General features: G+C 38.6%; 1 protein-coding gene, 1 non-coding gene and 1 pseudogene across 27 annotated transcripts in view; 2 read left to right on the top strand and 1 right to left on the bottom strand.

The window, feature by feature from the left end:
- Window positions 1–23821, top strand: part of LPAR1 (lysophosphatidic acid receptor 1) — a 352881-nt gene that overhangs the window by 21089 nt on the left and 307971 nt on the right. For 25 of the 26 annotated variants that reach the window (XR_007459186.1, XM_049636707.1, XM_049636689.1 and 22 more), the window contains one exon: window positions 15257–15470. The exons of the other annotated variant lie outside the window; for it this stretch is intronic. The gene's annotated coding sequence lies outside the window, so the exon portion shown is untranslated. The remainder of the gene's footprint in view (window positions 1–15256; window positions 15471–23821) is intronic. 26 annotated transcript variants of the gene reach the window in all.
- On the top strand, window positions 3944–4052 carry LOC125928343 (U6 spliceosomal RNA). The gene has a single exon (XR_007459639.1). It is a non-coding gene; the product is annotated as a U6 spliceosomal RNA (small nuclear RNA).
- LOC125926946 (U1 small nuclear ribonucleoprotein C-like) lies at window positions 7093–7610 on the bottom strand (annotated as a pseudogene).

Below are 23821 nucleotides of genomic sequence, written 5' to 3'. Positions count from 1 at the left end.
AAACTTATGTTTGATTTTTTTGTGTATTAACAGAATCAAATCTAAGTCTGTTTTTTAAAATCTGAATTTAATACATATTCATCAGTTTACAAATATTTTGGGAATGATTAATTAATTTCCCTTAAAAAGCATTGATTAAAAACACATTTGTTTATGTAGTTACTATGTGCAGCTAATTACTTGTAATTCTTGTTCACCTGGTGTCCACACTCCACTGAGGCACCAAATATATCTGGATTTGCATCTGGCTCTCTTGGACAACCTATTTGATTCTCTGAGTATCAGACTGATGAGGACAAAAATACTTTCGTCATAATGGCTTTGTAAGGATTAAATGAGGCACTGATGTAAAGTAGTCAAGGTAGCAAAGTGTTTGGTGGAATCTAGCATGTTCCCTTTTGTATCTACATAAGACCAGCGATGACGCAATAGGCAGAAACAGCAAGAGTCCAAACTGCTGCCTTGTGGTGTGTTCCCACATCATGGTGGAGAAATCTCACAAAGGTGAAGAAAGTAATACAAAGGGGTATGCACATTTCTTGCACTATGGTGTCAAAGGAAAAGTATATCTACTGTTCAAAACCTAGGATAAATTTGAGCTATTTATAATATATGCTGCACTCCAGAGTATTTTTTTAAATTTTTTAAATGTTTTTATTTATTTTTAAAGGAGAGAGAGAGACAGAGCATGAGCGGGGGAGGAACAGAGAGGGAGGGAGACACAGAATCCGAAGCAAGGCTCCAGGCTCTGAGCTGTCAGCACAGAGCCGGATGTGGGTCTCAAACCCATGAACCATGAGATCATGACCTGAGCCTAAGTCAGACGCTTAACAGACTGAGCCACCTAGGCACCCCTGCACTCCAGAGTATTTTAATCAAAGTTCTTGTGAATGACTTTGGATCAAAGAAATGAATCAAATAATCAACGGAAGTAGAGCCTCTATTTCCTTAGCACCGTATATTCGTGCTTAGAATATGGCACCTTTGAAAATTTATGTTAATTTTTTAAAAAAATTTTTGTTTATTTTTGAAGGAGAGAGAGACGGAGCATGAGCAGGGGAGGAGCAGAGAGAGAGGGAGACATAGAATTTGAAGCAGGCTCCAGGCTCTAAGCTGTCAGCACAGAGCCCGATGCGGGGCTCGAACTCACGAACTGTGAGATCATGACCTGAGCCGAGGTCGGCGCTCAACCGACTGAGCTACCCAGGCGCCCCTATGTTAAATTTTTTTTTTAAGAGATACCAGGGCTCAAAGCCCAAGAAGTGCAAATGAACATGACTAAATATAAATCACTCTACTCTCATTGCCCTTCCTAGGGTCAGCCTCTGCTACATTCTTGGGTATCTTTCTATTGAGAGTAAATAGGCACATGATAGATAGATAGATAGATAGATGAATGGATATGGATATGGACACAGATATACATGTAGTTACAATCTTTTCACTCATTGGGATATAGCTTTAGGATACATTACTAGAAAAGGAATTGCATCAAAGGCCTTGTGCATTTATAATTTTTATATTGCCAAATTGCCCTCTGTAGAGAATATATATATATCCTCCCCATATATAAATATCACCAGTGCCTATATTCTTTTTGTTTGTTTGTTTTTAACTTAGGAAAAACTGGTATATAACATTATATTAGTTTCAGGTGTACAACATAGTAGTTTGATCTTTGCATATACTACAGAGTGATCACCACAGTAAGTCTCATAACCATCTGTCACCATACGGTTGACCCCCTTCACACTTTTTGCTCACTTCCCAGCCCCCTTCCCCTCTGATAACCAACAATCTGTTCTCTGTATCTATGAGTTTTGTTTGGTTTTTTAGATTCCACATATAAGTGAAATCATACAGTATTTGTCTTTCTTTCTCTGACTTATTTCACTTGTCATAATACCCTCAACAATACCTATATTCTTCAGCAGTACCATTTATTACTTTTTGGATCACAATTTGATAGGTAGAAATGATCTTTCAGTGCAGTTTCAGTGAAGTGTCTTTATTATGAGTGATATTATTACATTTTAGGAGCCATTTTTATTTTTTTCTGTGAATTGTCTTTTCATATCATTCACCTATGTTAGATTGGTCTCTTAGTCTTGTCATTAATATATTAAAAATGCATTAGGAAAATAAGACCTTTGTAATTTGAGTTGTGATTTTTTTTCCAGCTTTTTATTTATCTTTTGGCTTTTTTTTACGTGAATTTTCATATGCTGGCATTTTACATTTTTCTGTAATGTGGTCCCACTAAGATTATAAAAGCATAGAATTTGCCACATACTGAATCCCCATGTGTATTTTGCTGTGTTTAGAAAATTGCATTTTAAGATAGTTTACTTTTTCCTGGAATTATTATCTTTTATTCCAGAAGAAACATAATACTATTTCTAAAAGAGTTGGAGGAGACCAATATGGGTTATAGAAAGGGATTGTGTTAAAGATTACATAATATCTAAGACTAGATAGAGTAAGGGATCATAGCTTATTCAAAACCTTTGGAGGTCTTGCCTGGTGAATAGAAACAAATGATTTTAATCAGCACATTCATTGTATGCCTGTAAATGGATCCTTCTAAAAGCCTGAAACTCGTCCTTCTCTTATTTGGTTAAGACAACTTCATTTGGTGGGAATCTCTGTGAGCTTTAGGAATATCCCATTTGCATGGCCAATTACTTTTTAGCATTCCTGGGCATGTCTGTCATAGATGACAGGCGTATCTAGTCCAATAGCACAAAGTTACACTCCTAATATAAAGTTAGAGAAATGTTTTTTTTCAATTAGCTTGCTTACATGATTGATATATGTATGTGCATGTGTGTCCTTTAAAGGACAATAACGAGCCTTAGCAGAGAACTTCCAAAATATTTCTTATAAAACAGTAGAGCCCAACCTGATGAAGTTTCTCTACAATATTTGAAGAACTTCAGACAATCACGTGCTTATAATTGTAAATATTTAAATAGTGCCATTGGGAGAAATTTTGGTTTGTAAAAAGCTAGTGTAGAAATGTACTTGAAAACAATTTACATAACTGTAAAAAAAATTCTCAGTGATTAAAAATGGCTAAAGAAAGGCAAAGAGTGGGTTTCTTCCTAGCCCCTCTTAGAAGTCTCTGGTTTGTATTACTAAATGGCTACCTATAGCTTTACTCAACAGTTGTAACTTAAGGCCGCCAAGGCTGATTTCTTTGAGTGAAGGTTGCTGGATTGCTCTTTTTCCAATAAATGTAGAGTCTGATTTATTTCATGTTAAGCAGACAAAGATTCCCTTTGAAATATGTAGTCTGAGCGCCAAACACTAGACCCATTGTCTCTGAAACAATAAGCGCCACATTCAGGCCTTGGGAATGGTGAGCGATTTGCTTGTATTCCAGAACCAAAGAAGTTTTACACATCTAGAAAAGTGATGCACAGCTGAGTTTTCAATAATGCTAATACTGTGTGTATGAGTGCGGACATACACTGTGTGTATAGTGTTGTACCCTGGCTGGTATATGCCACTCATGGATCAGCCTTGCACTGACTTCTCATGATGCATTATTTATATATGTGTATGCTAATAGAAACCAATCACTTCAAATGGAAGTAGAAAGGATTTCTATTCATGCTCCATTTTGCAGATGAGTATATAGAATTAGATTATATTTGTTACATAAATTCCAGATGTAATGTGGCATTCAAAATTAGGGATTGCCTTGTGTCAGTTTCTGCAGATGCCAACCCTGAACTGAGTATTTATGTGCAAATGATTTATTAGGGAATTGCTCTCAGGAGCAACAGGTAAGGGAGTGGGAGAAACAGATCAGTGAAAAGAAGGAATCCAAGCAAGGGTACAATTCCTGGCACAGTTTTAGTCTCAGCTGGATTGTACAGGAGAGCTTTGGAGAGCAAATTAGCTCAGATTTTGTCCCAATTTGAAAGAGCTGGGCTTTGTGCTCGCTTCGGCAGCACATATACTAAAATTGGAACGATACAGAGAAGATTAGCATGGCCCCTGCGCAAGGATGACACGAAAGAGCTGGGCTTTCATAAGTCGTTCTTTGGCTCAGAGCCACCCAAACTAAGCTAAGGGGTACCTCATCTCTCAGATACTTCCAGCTTTTTGCACAGGCGTGCAAAGTGGTGTCTGTGGCTGAGGGCAATCTTCTGAAGATCATCACAAATGGGAGTCCATAGAAGCAAAAGCACAAAGAAGCTGGGGATGGGGGGTGTGTACAGAGAAATGGCTCAAGGGTTTCAAGGGGATCTGGATTCGATATCAACTGTTATTTGCTATAGGGATCACTTATTAGTTCTGATTAAATGATCCTAGTCATTAAATGAATAATTCATATAGTGATTCTAATACATTCCTTTTATTTTATTTATTTATTTTTTAATATGAAATTTATTGTCAAATTTGTTTCCATACAACACCCAGTGCTCATCCCAACAGGTACCCTCCTCAATGCCCATCATCCATCCTCCCCTCCCTCCCACCCCCCATTAAGCCTCAGGTTATTCTCAGTTTTTAAGAGTCTCTTATAGTTTGGCTCCCTCCCTCTCTAACTTTTTTTTCCCTTCCCCTCCCCCATGGTCTTCTGTTAAGTTTCTTAGGATCCACGTAAGAGTGAAAACATATGGTATCTGTCTTTCTCTGTATGGCTTATTTCACTTAGCATCACACTCTCCAGTTCCATCCACCCTGCTACAAAGGGCCATATCTCATTCTTTCTCATTGCCAAGTAGTATTCCATTGTATATATGAACCACAACTTCTTTAGCCATTCATCAGTGGATGGACATGTAGGCTCTTTCCATAATTTGGCTATTGTTGAAAGTGCTGCTATAAACATTGGGGTACAAGTGCCCCTATGCATCAGCACTCCTGCTAATACATTCATTTTAAAAGAATTGTCAGTAGAATGATCCTTATCAGTTATTAGCTTAGCCAAGTGCTACAGTATAGGGAATCTTTCTCCTTACTATTTCTCAAGCACACCAGACGTACTTCTGTCTCACAGACTTTGTACTTGTTTCTTCTGCTTGGGTCTTACCCCATGGACTGATTTTTGGTAAAAGGTGAAAAAAATATGACTTTGTGATGGAGGCATTTGGCTGTTTCACCCTGATCCAGTCTTGCCACCATTGACTAGATGTCGTGTACCTCTTAATGTGATGTAATATGAAGTATATACAACATCCTCACAAAGTATTCTTTCCCCAAACTAAACAGAATTTGATCAAACCTTTCCCTAACTTCTGGTGTACGATATAAATATTATTGTTTTAGACAGTCAGTGTCCCTTAGGGCCATTGGGTTTGCCCAAGTTTTTACCACTTGTTTTGCTCATCTTCTCTTCTTGCATCTCAGCCATTTTACCAGGAATAATCTTCCTTCTAAGTATGTCTCTTAACACTGTGCTGACCAATTGGTAACCACCAGTCATATGGATATTGAGTACTTGAAATATAATTACTAGTCTGAATTGAGATTTGCTGTTAGTATAGAGTGTGTACCGGATTTCAAACACCAGGTACCAGAAAGGGTGAAATATCTCATTAATGGTTTTTATATTGATTACATATTGAAATAATTTTTAATATATTAGATTAAATAGACCAGTATTAAAATTAATTTTACCTTTTCATGCATTTAAAAATGTGGCTTTATGCCAGAGCATTTAAATTTACATATTGCTCATTATATTTCTATTGGGCAGCTTAGTTTTAGAATTTTCTTTAATGATGGTCTAATGGTGACAAATTCCTAATTTTTATTTTGTCTGAAATGTCTTTATACTTGCTCTCGAAACCTTTTTAAAAAATGTTTATTTATTTTTGAGAGAGAGAGAGAGGGAGGGAGAGGTAGGGGTAGAGAGAAGGAGACAGAGGATCCAAAGCTGGCTTGGTGCTGACAGCAGACAGTCTATAGTGGGGCTCAAAGTGGGACACAAACTCAAGAACCATGAGATCATGAGAACCATGAGATCGTGACCTAAGCCAAAGTTGGATGCTTAACTGACTGAGCCACCCAGGTGCCCCTGGATTTCTTATTATTTATCCTACTTGGAATTCACTGGATTTCCTGAAACTGTGTATTAGTTTCTTCAGTCAGTTCTGAGAAATTACTAGTCATTTTCTCTTAAGGTATTACTTCTTCCCCATTCTATTTCATCCCTCCTTCTGAAATTCCAAGTAGATGTATGTTAGAAATTTACTTTATCTTCTGTTTTTTTACCTACCTATTATGTTTTCCGTATTTTTTCCTCTGGAGGGTGCATACTGAATTAATTCTTTATAACTACCTAACATTTTGTTACTACTATTATTTGTGTCCAATCTTCTGGTTCAACTCTTCCATGGACTTTGCTAATTTCAATGATTTTATTATTATTTTTTGTTACTAGGAATATAATTTTGTTCTTTTTAAATCTGCTTATTTTTGTCTTAGTCTCTTCAGGCTGCCATAATAAAAATACTATAGATTGGGTGGTTTAAATAACAAACATTCATTTCTCACAGTTCCAGAGGCTGGGAAGTCTAAGATCAAGGTGCTGGCAGATTGGTGTTTAGTGAGAGCCTGCTTCCTGGTTCATAGATGTCTGTCTTCTCACTGTGTCCTCACATGGCAGAAGAGGTGAAGGAGTCCTTTGGGGTCTCTTTTTTAAGGGCACTAACCCATTCATGAAGGCTCCACACTCATGATCTAATTACCTCCCAAAGACTCCAACTTCTAATGTCATCACATTGGGGGCACGTTTCAACATACGAATTTTGAGGGGGCACAAGCATTCAGTCTATAGCATTTTTAATAGTCTCTTGTTTGTAATCATATTTTATTTTTTATTATTTTTATTATTTATTTATTTTTAAACTATTTTAAAACAGTTGATAATTTTCACATCTCACAATACAAATGAAAATTGCTTTTTTTTTTTTTTTTTTTTTTTTTTTTCACTACTCTTCTGCCAAAACTATTCTTTCTTTAATAGGAAGTGGGGGGGCAAGTCTTCCTTGTCATGCTGTTAGAAAACACCCAGAGTCACAGCACCATGATCTCCTAGTGAAGTAGAACGAGTAATATAAAATGGATATAAAGAAGCTCCCCTCTCTCCTTATTTGCCTGGTTGAGGCATTCCTGGCTGAGTGGGCACCATCACGGAATGGGTGGGAGGTCTCATCACTGGGGGCCCAAGTGTCATTGGCATGTGGCCTCCCATAGGTGGCCTCATTCCGGGAGCAGGTCACACTGGCATTGTCCCTGGCAGAGGAGGGCCTATCATCATGGGAAGGGCCTACATCATGGGAAGACCCAGCATACGGGGAGCTGGCATCATACCAGGGCAAGGAGGACCCAGGAAACTGGTGGGAGGTGGGATCATTGCCCCTGCAGGAGGAGAAGCAGAGAATGGAGTAGGAGGCATCTTGCCTTGTTGATATGCAGTGGTTGTTTTGTCGATCAGGCTCTGAGACTGCTTTCCCATCCATTTCTGATAGCATTTCACATTCTCTTTGTGCTTCCTACCTCTGTGGTGTGTCTTCCTCACAGATGGAGAGTCATGGGTGAGGTATGTGTCACTGGAGTCACAATAAAACTTTGGCATGTTGCTCTGCAGGCCACTGGCCATTCCCCAGCCCCTGAATCATATTTTAAACACTTCTTCCTTTTTCGTTTTAAATGTTTATTTATTTATTTTGAGAGAGAGAGAGACAGAGAGAAAGGGAGAGGAAGAATCCCAAGCAGTCTCCAACCTGACAGCACAGAGACCCAGATGGGGATCCATCTCACCAACCGTGAGATCACGACCTGAGCCGAAACCAAGAGTGGGTGTCTTAACCAACAGCCAACACTTATTTATTTCTTTAAATATCTTAATCCAATATACTTTTCCATATTCTGTGTCTAATAGTTGCAATATCTGAACTCTTTGAAAGTCTGCTTTTGCTCTCTACTATTACTATAGATTTTCTCTTCTGGTACCCTCTTTCCTTGTATATTTTGTGATTTCTTACTGTATGCTGTTCATATTCCTTGGATTTTTTTTGTGGGGGGGGGGGTGAATTCTTTGAGGCCTGTGTTGAAGGTTGGTTCATTCCAAAAGGATTTCTGTTTCCTTCTTCCAGGAGCCTAGGGGCATTAGTAATCCAGTGGGACAACTTTACAATTTCAGTTCCTCAAAATTTCAGACTCCTGTAGGGGTCCACTTGTGGAATGAGCTTTCCTTTTAGTTCATCAGAATATCATAAATGGCAGTCTTACGGTTTCTTAAAAATAAAGTTCAAAAAATACTTTTCAACTTGCTCTACTTCATGGTGAGGAGTTTATTTAGCTTTGGCATTCTCTGTCCTTTCTGTGATTTATTCTCGTGGAATTATTCCTAAATAGCATTTTCTTTTAACCAATGAAAGTTTCCTTGCAACTTCTTTTTTTTATTGGCTTTGAGTGCAACTCAAAAATTATATTTATAATAAGTTTTGTAGTTATTTTCTGTGTCAAATTGTTTTCTATACGTGCTGACAGCAGTGCCTGCATAGTTTGACTGTTGACTTCTGAAATCCTCTTTTGACTTCCTCAGCTATAGAATGTACTTTAGGACATTTCTATGAAGGGTGTACATTTGTGGCATTCCTGCTGAATCCTTGTATGAGAAGTTCTTTCTGTTGCTTGTGTTTGTGAAGGAGAAACTAAGTTTGGTATTTTGTTTCACTAGGATTTTTTCCCTCAACATTTTACAGAACACCTCCATTTTATAACAGAATTTAAATGTGTAATGGAGACTGGGGGAAACTTGAATTTCTTCCTTTCTAGGTAAGCTTTTCTTCCTCTTACATCTTATAGTACTTTTCTTTAGCTACATAATTAAAATAGTTTGCCTTTTTGTGTCTAGCAATGGTTTCTATTTCAATAACTGTTCCTGGAACATGATGAACCCTGTGTGTTTTGTTTTTTTTTTTTTAAATAGATTCAGGCCTTTTTATTTTTTTTTTAGCTGGAAAAATGTTCTTCGTTTTCTTCTTTCTTTCTTTTTTAGTTTGTTCTTGGGTCCTCCTATTTCTTATTTCTTTCTTCAAGACACATCAATCTTAGGTTGGATTTTATTCCCTGTTCTTCTGTGTATGTCTGTTAAGTTCATGTGGTCAGCGTGTCATTGAAGGCCAATGTTTCGTTGATGGTTTTCTGTCAGGATGATCTAGCCAATTCCATGTTCTTAAAACTTACTATTTTTTCCTGTCATAATTAACATTTTTGTTCTCATTTCCTCTCTGTGTAGTGATACCTTCTCAAGTTTGTCTTCAATATATTGTTCCAGGTACATTAATGTCACTTCTGCTTTTGACCTCCTTCAATGGATTTCTAACTTTGTTATGATATATTGGACTTTCTTGTACTTTTTTCTAGCTTCTTCAGCATCTCTTTCCTCGTTAAGCTGTATTCTTCATTAAAAGTTGCTATTTCTGTTTTACAAAAATCGTATCTTCTGTGTCTTTGGGAACACTAGTTGCTAGAGTTTTTTTCTGGTTCTTTTAGAAATCATTTTATTATTTTTAACAGTATTTCTAAGTGTTTATTTATTTACTTAGAGAGAGGGAGAGAAAGAGCACACAAGTGGGAGAGAGACAGAGGGAGAGGGAGACGGAGAGGGAGAGGGAGAGAAAGAGACCCAACCAGGCTTCATGCAGTACGGAGCCTGATGTGGGGCTCAGTCCCATGGCCATGAGATCATGACCTGAGCCAAAATAGAAAGTTGGATGCTTAACCAACTGAGTCACCCAGGTGCCCCTTTTTAACAGTACTTCTATTCTGAGGTTTCATGCCTTATGGCTGGCTCCTTTCTTTGTTGCAGTATGTTTTCATTGATTCTATGTTGACTTGTTCATATACTTTTTAATATTTAGACCTATCCAAGCGTGACATGGTCTACAAATCAGGGTAGAACTTGTCAATATTTATAAGGTATTTAAAGAATTCAGATTCCTTTAGTACAAGTTTTTTCAAAATGTGGTCTACAGATTCCTAGATTTCTGGAAAGGTCCTTCTGGAAAGCCTCAATGAGCATGAGCCCACCTATCTGGGTTCTCCCACCCCTGAAAACAGAGCCACTTACACATCAAGTTTTTTTTTTTTTTAATTTAACTTTATTTTTTATTTTTAAAAATTTACATCCAGATTAGTTAGTATATAGTGAAGCAATGATTTCCGGAGTAGATTCCTTAATGCCCCTTACCACATCAAGTTTTTATATTAGACACCATTTGAAGGAAGGGGCTAGCTGTGTGAGATATTTCTGAAAACTACTTTTTATATGTATGAATAACATCTTAGGCTAAGTTAGTCACTTTTGAAAGCTTTACTGTTTTAAGATATTAGGATACCAAAAAGTATGAAAGCTGAAGGAAAGAGGTCCCAAGAGAAAATAATGGATTAATAGCTGCCTGTTAGGCTTATGGGAGGAGTCAGTGACGTAACAAGAGGAAATGGATGTAAATTACTTTTACAGAAATTAGCCAGCTACCATGAAGAAGTGCTTCACTAAAATGAAATATGACTTGCAGGTGAATTCTGAGATCATGAGTAGGTCAGCTTAGGAGTTGATAAAGTGGCAGCTCCTTTTGTTTCCACTCCTTTGTGAGTGTCTAAAATATAACTGTTCCTCCACTGAATGCACAAGGATGTTGGTAATTTCTGCTAAGGGTACACAAGGGCACTGATTGGTTGTAGGGAGGGCAGATGACTTCAGAATGTCCACGGTAGGGACATCAGTGGGATTGAAGTCTCAAGATGGGAGATGAGACTTAAGGAACCTTCAGACCACTAAGAACAGAAGTTTTCATAGTAGTGTGCTTATTATGTGATGGCGATTGAATGGATTGAAAGTACAAGATTAAAATTTGAGGAAGGGCCTAGAATGAACATTAGTATAGAGTTTGGGAACATGGTAGAAGATGTAGATGGGAGTGTAGTTTTGGGAACTTGATCATTTCGTGCTTGGATCTTATAGTTAGCTTCTGTTGGGCTCAGCCAGAGTAAAAAGATGTATTGCATTTCCTCCCCCTTCTCTGTTTTCTTCTTCCTGTCACCTCATATTTTATTTTATAGATATAATAATCATAAACCTTTAAAATGTTTTTGTTTAAAAGCTTTCTCTTCCTATGCAAAGGACCGTTTTTTTTTTTAAAAAGGAATGAATAATTTGACATAAGACTTTTAGATGTCTATCTGTCTATCTATCTATCTATCTATCTATTGGAACACTAACTGTAGAGTTTATGAATTCTAAGATATGTGGAGACTAAGAGGCCAGAAATGAGTTAGCTACCTTGAAGGGATGGTAGTTACTTACTCAAGATTGCCTTTGAGGCATGGAAAACTTTTTCCAAGAGTCTGCTGGTGTGTTGATGCATTCCAATGCTCCTAGCTTGAAGCAGTTGAGGCATGGGTTGAGGATGGGGAAGATCAGCAAAACACCTGGAAGTGTGGGCTTTCCTCTTTGAGAGAGTTGGCTTCTCTTCTGAATGAGTGCTGGGAATGCTATGAAGCCAGCCAGGCCCTCTGCCCCTCAGGCTGTGTCATTAGGAGGCAAGTGAGCCTGCCCCACCTTGAGAACCCTTCTTTCTCAGGAGAGAACACTGCCACTGTCTCCAAAGGTGGCCCAGGCTGCCCAGAAGTACCTGTTCAGCTGGAGTCATTTACACCCTTCAGCTAAACCTCACACAGTCCATGATGGCTTTTAGTAGCCTTTTCTGATATGGCACCACATAGAATGTGGTGCCTAAACTATGTCTGTGCAGCAAGATCTAGGAGGTTGTAGTTTAAGTAAGTATTCTGGTGATTTTGGTATAGACAGACCAGCATTCTTTCAAAAGATGTAGTTTATGGGATGAGCGCTGGGTGTTGTATGGAAACCAATTTGACAATAAATTTCATATTAAAAAAATTAAAAAGGCAAAGAGAGATTAAAAAAAAAAGATGTAGTTTAGAACCCCTGATTTAGTGCACAGACAACTGTGATATTGCATCTGCAGAGAGGACAGACCTAGGGGCTTATGAAGTAAATAGCCCTACCCAGTCTTGAAACATGAACTTCCCTGGGGCACCCCCATAGAATTTGTGTAGCATTAATAAGTCACTCTAATCCTTTATCCAGAATGTCCACATACATAGCAGTAATGACTTGGGACCACATTATCCCTTTTCTCTGTACCTCTGTGTAAGAGACTGTGGGTTGCCTTTTGAATATCTACTCTTCTTCCTTGCCAACAGACCTGGATTTTATTGATGTTAGTAATATACCCACCTGAAACACTACAAATTCCTGCCTTCCTTGATCATGGGGTAGCCTTTGACTTAATTCTACCCAATGAGATATAAGCAGAAATTGTCAGGTGAGGCTTAAGGAAAAGTTACTCATGCCCTTCTCTTTATTTCTGCCTGAAACATAGACATGATGGCTGGAGTGTTGGTAGCCATGTGGAAGGCAAGGATTAAAGTACAAAGCCAGAAGGAAACTGGGTACCTGGAGAGTGCTACTGTGAAGTTTTTGGGCTTCATAGAACTGCCAAAATAGCTTTAGTCTGCTTACCTCTGGACTTCAGTTATGTAGCAGACAAAGTAAACTTTAAATCTGATTAATCCACTGTTTTTGGTTTGTTATTAATAATCACTAAACTACAAGGTACCTGGTGGCTCAGTCAAGCATCTGACTTTGGTTCAGGTCATAATCTCACCATTTGTGAGTTCGAGCCCCACATCAGGCTCTGTGGTGACAGCTTGGAGACTGGAGCCTGTTTTGGATTCTGTGTCTCCCCCTCTTTCTGCCCTCCCCTGCTCTCTGTCTCTCTCTTAAAAATAAATAAACATTAAAAAATTTAAAAAAAATCACTAAATGAATTCCTAACTTTAACAGTTAAATAGTTAAAACCTCATAATATCTACATTATATCAGCATTTGCCTACTTTCTGGAGAAGCTTCAGGACATTCTAAAGAATCTCCAAGACATGCATGTAACCATTAACTTGTGCCACAAACCAAAGGGCCACCCCTTGTCAAACCAATAGAGATCACCAATTCCATGGCTTTTCAGCTCCAATTGCAGCTTCTAACTCTCCATACATAACCAGTGTGCTTCTCCACTCCTAAGCTTGAACGTCCAACCCTGATACCTTATGATGGGAAACCCCACATATACTGTGGGGAATACCAGAACCTGGGGCCCTGGCTAAGAGTGAAACTCATGGAACTCTGTATCCCACCTCAAGGATATCTCTCTATACTTCAAAGCTTATGGCTAGGTAAACCCAAGGAAACCTTGACTTTACTCCATGATGGAAGGGTAGGTTTCAGCACTTTTATGATTTTAGGCACCTTTCCTATCTAGCATGCTGCTATGAGCTTGTAAAACTTAGGCAGAGACAATAGCTCCTATCTCAGGTGTTTGGTTATTACTGTTCGTTGCTTCACCCTTTACTTTGGTCTCCATTTCTCTGATTTTCATCCTCTAGCTCCAGATATTGGCTTTTGGTCATCCCTTACGATGTTCCCTTCAGGCTCCCTTCCTCTGGTTTCCTGATCCCATTCTCCTGCTCATCTGTGTCTGGATGCTTGACTATAGTTCTGGGTAAGGGACATACTCATCTAGCTTTTGCGCTCGGCCTCTCTGCTGCTCAACCTCCTTATCATAAATGGCACTTAGGCATTGAAACTTCTTAGGCATTGAAAACTTCCTTGTTTTCGTAGGATTTTTTTGCCTACATGCTCCTCTTAGAGTCTTTCCTCAGACCCTTCTCACATAGGCATGGGTGGAGTAAATTACCTGATTTAAGATTTTGAGAAAGGAACGGGGCATGCATAACTCAGCCCTTTATTTCCTTCCTTTTCTTGGAAGCAAACTTTCTGAAGGAAGCCCCACATACCGATTGGCTCTTCTATGCTGTACACTCTACAAGTACAGGCCCCAATGTGGAAAGGGCTGAGACTGTCTAGTTGGTCTGTGGTAAGGAGGCAAGCCTGCCTAATTCTGGGGGTACATATTATATCAGAAGGCCCACTTGGCAGATAGACTGAAAGCCATGTCCTTCCCTTATCAAAAATAAAGGAGATATTTTTGCCCTCCTCTGCTCACTTTTCTGTCTCTCAGTAGGTGCAGAATTCAGGCAGGAAAAGAGGAGTGCCATTAATTTGGGATCACTCAATTCTATGATATTTGAAGTCAGCTTTTCTAATAGCCTAATGTACTCTGAAATCCTAATGCATTATGCAGATCGAGTGCAAATCCACATCTTCCTCTATACACTTCCTGAGCTTTTTCTAATGCAAAAGAATATGAGCCAAACACGAGACATAAATTGTGTACATATTGGTACTTTCTGGTACGCAGAGCTCACATTGCTAAGGAACTGTTATGGTAGAGTGAAAAGGTCACATTATGGTGTAGTGGCATCATGGTATAGTGAAAAAGCATAGGAAAATCATCATAATCAGAGAAATCTAGGTGTAAATAATACTCTATCACTCAATTGTTGAGTTACCTTAGACATTTTACTTACGCTTTCCTTATTTCTTCTTAAAATGAGAATAATACCTAGCTCTTAAGATTATAGTGATAAGTAGTGTACTTGAAGGACTTGCCATGTAGAAGGAACTCAAAGTGTAAGTTTCTACTTCCTGTGTGGATGCAAAGAAATAGATCTCCTGTAAACTACATTGTTTGTGCTAAATTTGAATGCTTTCTAAATGATATTCCACCATGTCTAGTAAGAAATTTGGGATATTGTTTTACTCCCATTATCCTATGGAAATTTCTCCTTTGAATGCCTTTTTTAAAAATGTGGTTTACCAAGGTGAAGGAGTAAAAGGTACTCATCTGCCAAACAAATTAGCTAAATACTATTGTTGTCCTTTGTGCATGGCAAATCTTATGAGTAGACTTGGAAGATAGATTAAAACTAAAGTACAGGAAAGTACCTTTAAAATTAAGTTGGACTTCACTGTGTTTCTTTTTATGTCAATAGTTTACAAACTTTTAAAGTTTGCAATGTCATTTTTCCCCATCTTGGTTGTATTTTAGGGTATCTATCTGTTGAAAAGGCACATATGCCCTATCAGTTTGTACAGTCCTTGCATACAATTTGCAGCCCCCACAGTTTCAGATCCCTCAGATTGGGAAATACTGCCTTTTGGGAGACGTTTTAAGGTTGAAAGTGTCTTATTTAGATCAGGTAACTCAAATCTTTCCCTTGGCTTTATGTTGATTTATTTTTTCAGGACACTGTGCTTCCCTAAACTCCAGATGAATCTTCAACATTAGGATGATGGGCACCAGCTTCAGCACGCTGAAGGTTCAGCATTCAGTTGGAGTCAGATAGAAGGGCGCTTTCATATCCTCCTACTTTATCTGTAATCTTCTATGGCACACAACATCTCCCAGGTGTATCAAACAGTTAATGGGCTCAGAGTTAGCTATTTCTTCAGTAAAAAGGTAAGTAGAAGATTATATATTCTCAGGTCAAAGTGATGACTAACAATACCTTCTGTGTGTGTGGCGGGGGGTGAGGGAGAGAGAGACATAGGGGAACTTATTGCTTTGTCTAATTTGGCTCAGTGGGACTGATGATATGTAAAAGTGTTCTTCCTCTTATTATAACACAAATGTTGGGACCCATCTGAGAAATTCATTCATGTAAAAATCAAAATAAAATACAGGTCTAACTTGGGGCGCCTGGGTGGCTCAGTCGGTCAAGCGTCCGACTTCGGCTCAGGTCACGATCTCGCGGTCCGTGAGTTCGAGCCCCGCGTCGGGCTCTGTGCTGACAGCTCAGAGCCTGGAGCCTGTTTCCGATTCTGTGTCTCCCTCTCTCTCTGCCCCTCCCCCGTTCATGCTCTGTCTCTCTCTGTCTCAAAAATAAATAAACGTTAAAAAAAAAAATACAGGTCTAACTCAAAAACATTAAAAAAAGATGTTGGTTTTTACTGCTGCTTTATCATGGATAAGGAAGATAGGATTTCAATGCACACCTTAGAACAAAACTTCTTAAAAGTCCTCCTCAAGAATGTTTCTTCCCTAAAGTTTCACTCTATATGGTGGTTTTTACATCTCTCCCTTTCTCTTCTTCACCCTTTCCCTGAAACTCTTCCATCTCCTTTTTCATCCCTTATAGAATTCTACCAGAATATATTATTCAGGCACCCGTCAAGAAAAGGGCCACCTGAAGGCAGTGAGCTGAATGAAAACCCAATCCTGATCATTCTTGTCCCCCAGGCATGCCCACTGGGAGCCTCTGTTCATCTTACAATTATATCATGGAATAGCACAGTGCAATGGAACAAGCACTATATTAGGACTCAGAAGACTTCTGCCACCAGCAAGTGGTGTGGCTTCAATAAACTTTTTTTTAATGCTGAACCCCATCTTTCTCATTACAAAATGGAACTAGTAATATTTACCTTACCAACCTCCAAGGGCTGTATGAAGGTCAAATTTAGTGGTGCATTCAAAGAAAGTATTTTAAGAATTAGAAACTACTTTGATGTTGCTATGAGTTCAAGAATGAGAACATGGTAACTGGAGGGGGACTCGGAGTTATCTAGTCTTACCCTTCACTTTAACAACAGGGAAGTTAAAACCCAGAAAGTGTCATGACTCACTCAAGCCCGTAAAGTCAGGTAGAAGCAAAATCAGGTTACAGACAGTATTCCCAATGTTAGAGACTGGAGTTAGAATGAGTTTTCAATTGTTCAGTAATGAATTAACCACAGATTGATCCACTGGTTGTCAGTGCTGGATGTGATGCCAGTAGATCAAGGATGTGAAGGAAGAATAGAGTCAGAGACATTGCTGATCGTCGACAACAAGGGAGAACAACATAAAGTCGGGTGTAGGAAAGGGTGATGAGTTGTCACAAGAGGGTGGCTAGGAACTTGAAAAAGTCTGTAGAATCTGTTATTCTATCTATTCTAAAATGCTACACAAAGATATGTTTTGTTTGGAGTACCTATTTATTTTGAATGATTAATGATAGATTATCCACTCAAATTGAGCAGGTCTTAATTATGGCTATATAACAGCTGTGGATATGTGTCAGAAATTCATTTACTGGAATGAGAAAATTTCCCTTCCCCATGAGTCATGAGAATCTTCTTTCCACTGGAGTTTTATTTTGTTGAAGCCAGGGATTAAGCAATTGGTAAGTTATTTGGTTCATGATGTCCAGGATCTCATAATCTGTCTACACGTGTTGCTTATCTTTTAGACTTGGGTTCTCTACCACTCGTGTGAATAAACCTCAGATGAGGCAGATGGCCAGAACATTCTCTTCCTTGTAACTGGCAATATCATGAGAGGTCCAATGATGAGATAGTTTTTGGGTAGGGAGCTGGCACTCTCTAGGCATCAGATCGATACGCGTTAGGAATGAAGTTAGTGCGTTTACTCTTCTTTTATTTTTGTTTTTGTTTTTTCCACTTAAGTGTCACATGGTGTGTGTTCTTAAAGATTATTCTATTATCAAGTGTTACCATTTTTCTTAAGCAATTTCTTCAAGGGAAGTTTCATTACCTCTTTCTTTGAAATGATACTCTCCATCTGTTTTTTGTTGGCAACACAAGGAACAATTTCCAGTACCCAATTAAAGTTATGCAGGCTGACTTTCATTAATATGTCACCAAGCATTTCTAACTGTTGTGCATTATTTTCTTAGAGAATACAAAACCAAGGGCCCTTGATACTCAGTTTCTGAACTTTGTCTAGAGTTTACATATATTCTTAGGCCCTTCTTTAGAGGTACTAATGCTTTTTCTTGTTATGGAGAGAGCAGTGTTTAACGTGAGAGACAGTTCCTTGGAGAACTCTATGTTTAATAGGTGATTTAATAAGCTCATTTAGGTTCTTACCATGAATGTAAGTAGATGGCTGTGGTCAAAGTGTGTAACTTTAATACACATTCATGGGTTAGACTATCTTCTTATAAAATTTTGACATTCTCATGTCCTAGAGCACATTTCATTCATCACATCCCAAACTCTTGAACCTATTCTCAGGATGGACTTTTGTACAATATGAATATCTCTCATTGCTAGATTTGCAACTCAACACAGCTGATCTCATTGGAAGCAAAACAGACTCTGAAAGGGACTTTTTCAATTATAACATGGTTGGATTTTTTCCGGAAAAAAAACCAAACAAACCATCCCTGGAGAATGAAAAGGGGGACGGATCTTGAGAATGAAAAGAAGTGAAGTATTCTGCTCTTGGGAAGTAGGGGTTTTGTGGGGAGACAGAAGGGAGGAGGTGCGGGTGGAGGGAGGGAGGAAGAGAGGGAGCAGAGAGGAAGGAAGAGAGAGAAAGAGGGAGAGAGAGAATATGATAACTCTTAGCAGATGCTGAGATCTGAAATCCTGGATCCAGTCATCCCAATCCTGACTGTGTCTTGGGGAAGATGGCTGCTTGTGCATATGGATAAGGCTGAAATAACTGAGAAGCAAAATCGAATTTGGACGATCTGTTGAAATGTCCAGAAGCCCATGGGCCCAAGTGACATGAATCCAGTCAGTATAGCATGGGGGCTGTGTTTACCATCCCCCCCTTTTTTTTTGGCCTTGGGGTTTTATTTTAATAAAACCAATGATTGATCAAGTGGTAATTTATTTGGTTCATGAAGACCAGATTCTCATAGCCTCCCTACATGTGTTGCTTATCTTTCAGTCTTTTGTCCTCTACAGGCTGGTTGAATAAACTTCAGGTAAGTTCCATTCCCATTGGTAGAAAAGCCTGAACTGAAGGAACTCTCCCTGGTAGTGGACAGTTGTCATAGAGCTGATGGGTTGAAAGATTGTTGGTGGAGGTGTGTACCATTTTGCCATAAATCTGTCAGGAAACAAGCTGGATCATGCATAAGTGATAGAACTATCTGGGTTTCAACAGGGACACCATGTGACAATGTCAGGCCCAGTAGTGGTAGAGAAGAGAGTTACCTGGTAGATGAAATTTTCTCTCTAAAAGGGACTTATAACCAGGAATGAGGCCTTGAAATGAGGAGTCAGTTCCTGGTGTTGGTGGGCTTATCTTGGATGAGGCAGTGGTGTGTGGAGAGAGATGAAGTATTCAAAAATGTGACTTAGTGTTCTGTCCTCAGGTGTTAAAGCAGGGAAATATCTATTGCACAATACTGATTCTATGGGATTTTCCTTAACACAAATCTATCTGGGACATACTTTGATAGGTATAAACAATATTTAACAATTCTAGGGTCTTAGTATTTATATTGTGTTTGTCTAATTAGAATCTTATTTAACTGCACATATTCCCAAACTAATATAGAGTTTTTAAAAAGCCATAAAATTATACATCAAAAAACATAAATTATGAATGTTAGACGAGAGAGGAAATAGGAGTTTTATGATCTTTTAACTCATATGACTTACCTTGCAACTCCCTAAGAAGAGCACTGTATGGCAAGACCATGACTTTGAAATTATGCTGATCAAGATTTGAATTATTTTTTAGTATGAACTTGAGCATCGATTTCCTTATGAATAAAGTCTACTTTGTTATAAGTCTTTTAAATAAAATTCTAGGTACCTGGTAGTTGCCTAGGTGGTAACTATTATGAATATGCATCATTTTTGTTCATGAATTATACTTTTATGTATATACATTCAGGTTCTTACATAATTAAAAAAAGATTCTTACATTTTTTGCCATCTTTTTTCCATCTTTTTCAGAAATTGTATGCATCGTATTTGTAAGCCTTGGCAATTTACCTTATCAGTAACAAACACCTCCTTGTTCAAGGGTGTAGGATTATAAATCTGTAAGTTAAGCATTGTTATATAGATACCATTTTACATTAATTTATAACCTGAATCTATGATTCTTTTTCTACTTGGGCATAAGGTCTCAATATTGGATTCAGAGTTATCTAAAACCTATGAAAAATTACTGGAGAGGGAAGTGAAATAGAATTTTATTTTATTATTTTAGAGAGAGAGAGAGAGAGAGAGAGAGAGAGAGAGAGAAAGTGGGGGAGGGACAAGGGGGAGAGAGAACCTTAAGCAGGCTCCATGCTCAGCTCGGAACCTGGTGCAAGGCTAGATCCCACAACACTGGGTTCATGACCTGAGCTGAAACCATGAGTTAGACACTTAACTGACAGAGCCACCCAGATGCCCTTCAGTGAGGTAGAATTTTAATGGACAAAGGAAATGAAAAAAATTATTAAGAAAGATAATGAAGTTAAATAATTGTGGGGAAAAAATCTCTGTTGGAAATGAAAGAAACAAATAGATACCATTTCCCATTTAATGAAGTAGCAAAGTAAAGAAGAAAATGGTCAACCAGAACTTGAAGTTTTTTTTTTTTTTAAGTTTACTTATTTTTGAGGGGGGAAGGGGGGAAGGGGTAGAGAGAGAGGGAGAGAGAGAGAATCCCAAGCAGGCTCTGTGCTGTCAGCGCAGAGCCCGAAGTGGGGCTTGAACCCACAAACCGTGAGATCATGACCTGAGCGGAAATCAAGAGTTGGATGCTTAACCAACTGAGCCACACAGGCACCCTGAATTTGGAAGTTTTTATTTTATTTATTTATTTATTTATTTATTTATTTATTATTTTTAACGTTTATTTATTTTTGAGACAGAGAGAGACAGAGCATGAACAGGGGAGGGGCAGAGAGAGAGGGAGACACAGAATCCGAAATAGGCTCCAAGCTGTCAGCACAGAGCCCGACGTGGGGCTCGAACTCACGAACTGTGAGATCATGACCTGAGCTGAAGTCGGACGCTTAACTGACCGAGCCACCCAGGCGCCCCAATTTGGAAGTTTTTAAATGACAACATCAAACATTTGAAGAGGGAGTAATGAAAATGATAATTTTTTTTGTTTTTGTTTTTAGTGATAGTACCTTTTGCAGTAGAAAAAGTGAAATTGAAAAACTAATTTGATTATATTTATCTATTAAGACTCAAAATTATTTCATCACATTGACTCACTACCTAACCCCTTCTGAGAACTTAGAATGTTATGAGTCAGGAAAAGGCTGAATATTCTCCTTACAATATTGGAAACGGCTTAAATGTGTAAATCTTGGGGATAGTTCAACAAATTTTATGGTGAAGAAATATTCAACAAATATTATGAAGCCAGCAGAAGTAAAGAATGAATGTATGCTGTGGTAACAAGTGGAGAGATCTGCAATGTCCCTTTTCTGTTCAGGTGGAGGTCTGGCTTACTTCTCCCGCCTTTACATCCTCAGGTCTCATGGGTGACGGCCTCCCTTGAGTCCTTATTCCCCATTCCTAGTGTCCACTTGCTGCTTACGGAAAATACTGTTTGCCCTCCCTCCCATCCCTTTGGACCACACTTCATCCCGCATTAGGCTGAATTCTTTAGAGGGGAACTTCACCTAGTGCCTCAGTGGAGTAAGGGAGTTCTCAGCCCTTTTATATTTACCATTTACTGCCCACAGGGCCCCAGCACAGGTCCTTAGTGGAAAGGGATGGTGCTGAGACAAATCTGAACAGAGTACACAAAACTGAACTGGAGAGGACATCTGACTTCTTGGCCGAAGGATGTATGCTCCTTGTTCCCTTTTCTTATGTTGTTGTTTTTTCTTAATTTCAGAGAGAAAGAGAGTGCAAGAATGAGAGAGCATGAGTTGAGGAGAGGCGCAGTGAGGGAACAGAGAGAGAGAGAGAGAGAGAGAGAGAGAGAGAGGAGAGGGAGGGAGAATCCCAAGCAGGTTCCACACTCAGCATGGAGCTTGATCCCATGACCCTGGGATCATGACCCGAGCTGAAATCAAGAGTCAGACACTCAACCGACTGAGCCACCCAGGTGCCTCTTTTATGTTTTTTTATTTTTTATTATTTATTTATTTATTTTTTAACGTTTTTATTTATTTTTGAGACAGAGAGAGACACAGCATGAACGGGGGAGGGGCAGAGAGAGAGGGAGACACAGAATCGGAAGCAGGCTCCAGGCTCTGGGCCATCAGCCCAGAGCCTGATGCGGGGCTCGAACTCACGGAGTGTGAGATCGTGACCTGAGCTGAAGTCGGACGCTTAACCGACTGAGCCACCCAGGCGCCCCTATTTTTTTATTTTTAAACAAAGGAGCTTCTCACTTTTTAAGAGTACATAGCCCTGGATGGGCCACTGGATGCCCAAACCCACCTCAATTTAGAACGAGCACATTCTAAATGTTGTTATACTGACACCACTTGCACTCCCTCATCTCTCACACAAACTTCTGGGAGGTATTTGTACGGCATATGGTGAGCTTTGAGCGGACTATATAATTATGTAAAATCCTGACACTTTTTTTCTGAATTACTTTGGTATTTACAGGATGGTTTTCACTGGATGGATACATTTATTTTTGTTTCTTATACAATATAGTTCTAGTTCTGCTACTGAATAGTTGTATAAACTTGGGAAACTTTCACTCTGAATTCCAAATTTGTGAAAAGGGCAGGTAGATATTGATGTTATTAAGACTCTCATTAGAAAACTCTGGGTGTCTTGGTTAAAGTTCAGAGTGAGTTTCCTATGGGCCTTTAATTTTCTGCTCACTCAGCTTGATTTCCTACTTTTCTCTCTTGGGTTTGTATAGTCCTCAGATTTTTTCTTTTTTTTTTTTTTTGGTGTAAACTTCAGTATTTTCAGATCCTATTTTCTTTTTTGTGTGCTGAAAGGAGGCAATTATGTCTTTATGGCTTTGAGTTTTACTGTTGTGAGAAGACAGACAGGGTATAACTCAAGTAACAGTCTAGGAAGTTAAAAAATCTTCATAGTTATGTTCCTGAGCTGTATTTCCCAAGTTCCTTTTCAGCATGATAGCTGGAAATGTCTCTTAGATGGTGCTAAAAGTTGCTTTTATATAACTGAGCTTCCGAGTAAGCTACTTAGAGTAAGTTACCAGGTCTGGTAGAATTTTCAATTCATATTTTAGTCTTCTTTAATTTATTATTTTCATTTATTGTCTACACCTCTATGTCCATGAGTCAATCCATCTGTTTGTTGTTTTGCTAGATTCCCTTTTTAGCTTTATTGAGGAATAAATAACAAATCAAATTGTAATATATTTAAAGTATACAATGTGATGATTTGATGATTTGATATAGGTATATACTGTGAAAGGATTAACATCACCTCAGTATTACCTTTTTTGTGTGTGTGTGAAACATTTAAGTTCTACTCTCTTTGTAAGTTTCAGTTAAATAATATAGTCATATAATATAGTTATATAATACAGTATTATCAATTATAGTCACCATGTCATATTTAGACCCTCAGACCTGATTGATCCTGTAACTAGGAGTTTGTATTCTTTTTTTAAAGTTTATTTTTATTTATTTTGAGAGAGAGCAAGTGGGGGAGGGACAGAGAGAGAGGGAGAGAATTCCAAGCAGGCTCCAGACTGTCAGCTCAGAGCCTGATGCAGGGTTCGAACTCAGAAACCATGATGAGATCATGACCTGAGCCCAAATCAAGAGTCGGTTGTTTAACCGACAAGCCACCCAGATGCCTCTAAAAGTTTGTATTCTTTTATCAGCCTCTTCCTATTACCCCCACCATTTTACTCTGTTTCTTTTCTTTTCTTTCTTTTCTTTTTAGATATAGTGATACCATACAGTATTTGTCTTTCTCTTGTCTGGCTTATTTTACTTAGCATCATGCTTTCCATGTTCATCTATGTTGCGGCAAATGGCAACATTTCCTTCTTTTTTAAGGCTGAATAATATTCCATTACAGCGTGCTCTGTCTCTGTCTCTGTCTCTGTCTCTCTCTCTCTCTCTCTCACACACACACACACACACACACACACACACACACACT

The sequence above is a fragment of the Panthera uncia genome, chromosome D4, assembly GCF_023721935.1.
Source record: "Panthera uncia isolate 11264 chromosome D4, Puncia_PCG_1.0, whole genome shotgun sequence".
In the NCBI taxonomy this organism is placed as follows: domain Eukaryota; kingdom Metazoa; phylum Chordata; class Mammalia; order Carnivora; family Felidae; genus Panthera; species Panthera uncia.
The sequence above is the reverse complement of the archived record's forward strand: the minus strand, read 5'-3'. Positions and strand labels throughout refer to the sequence as shown.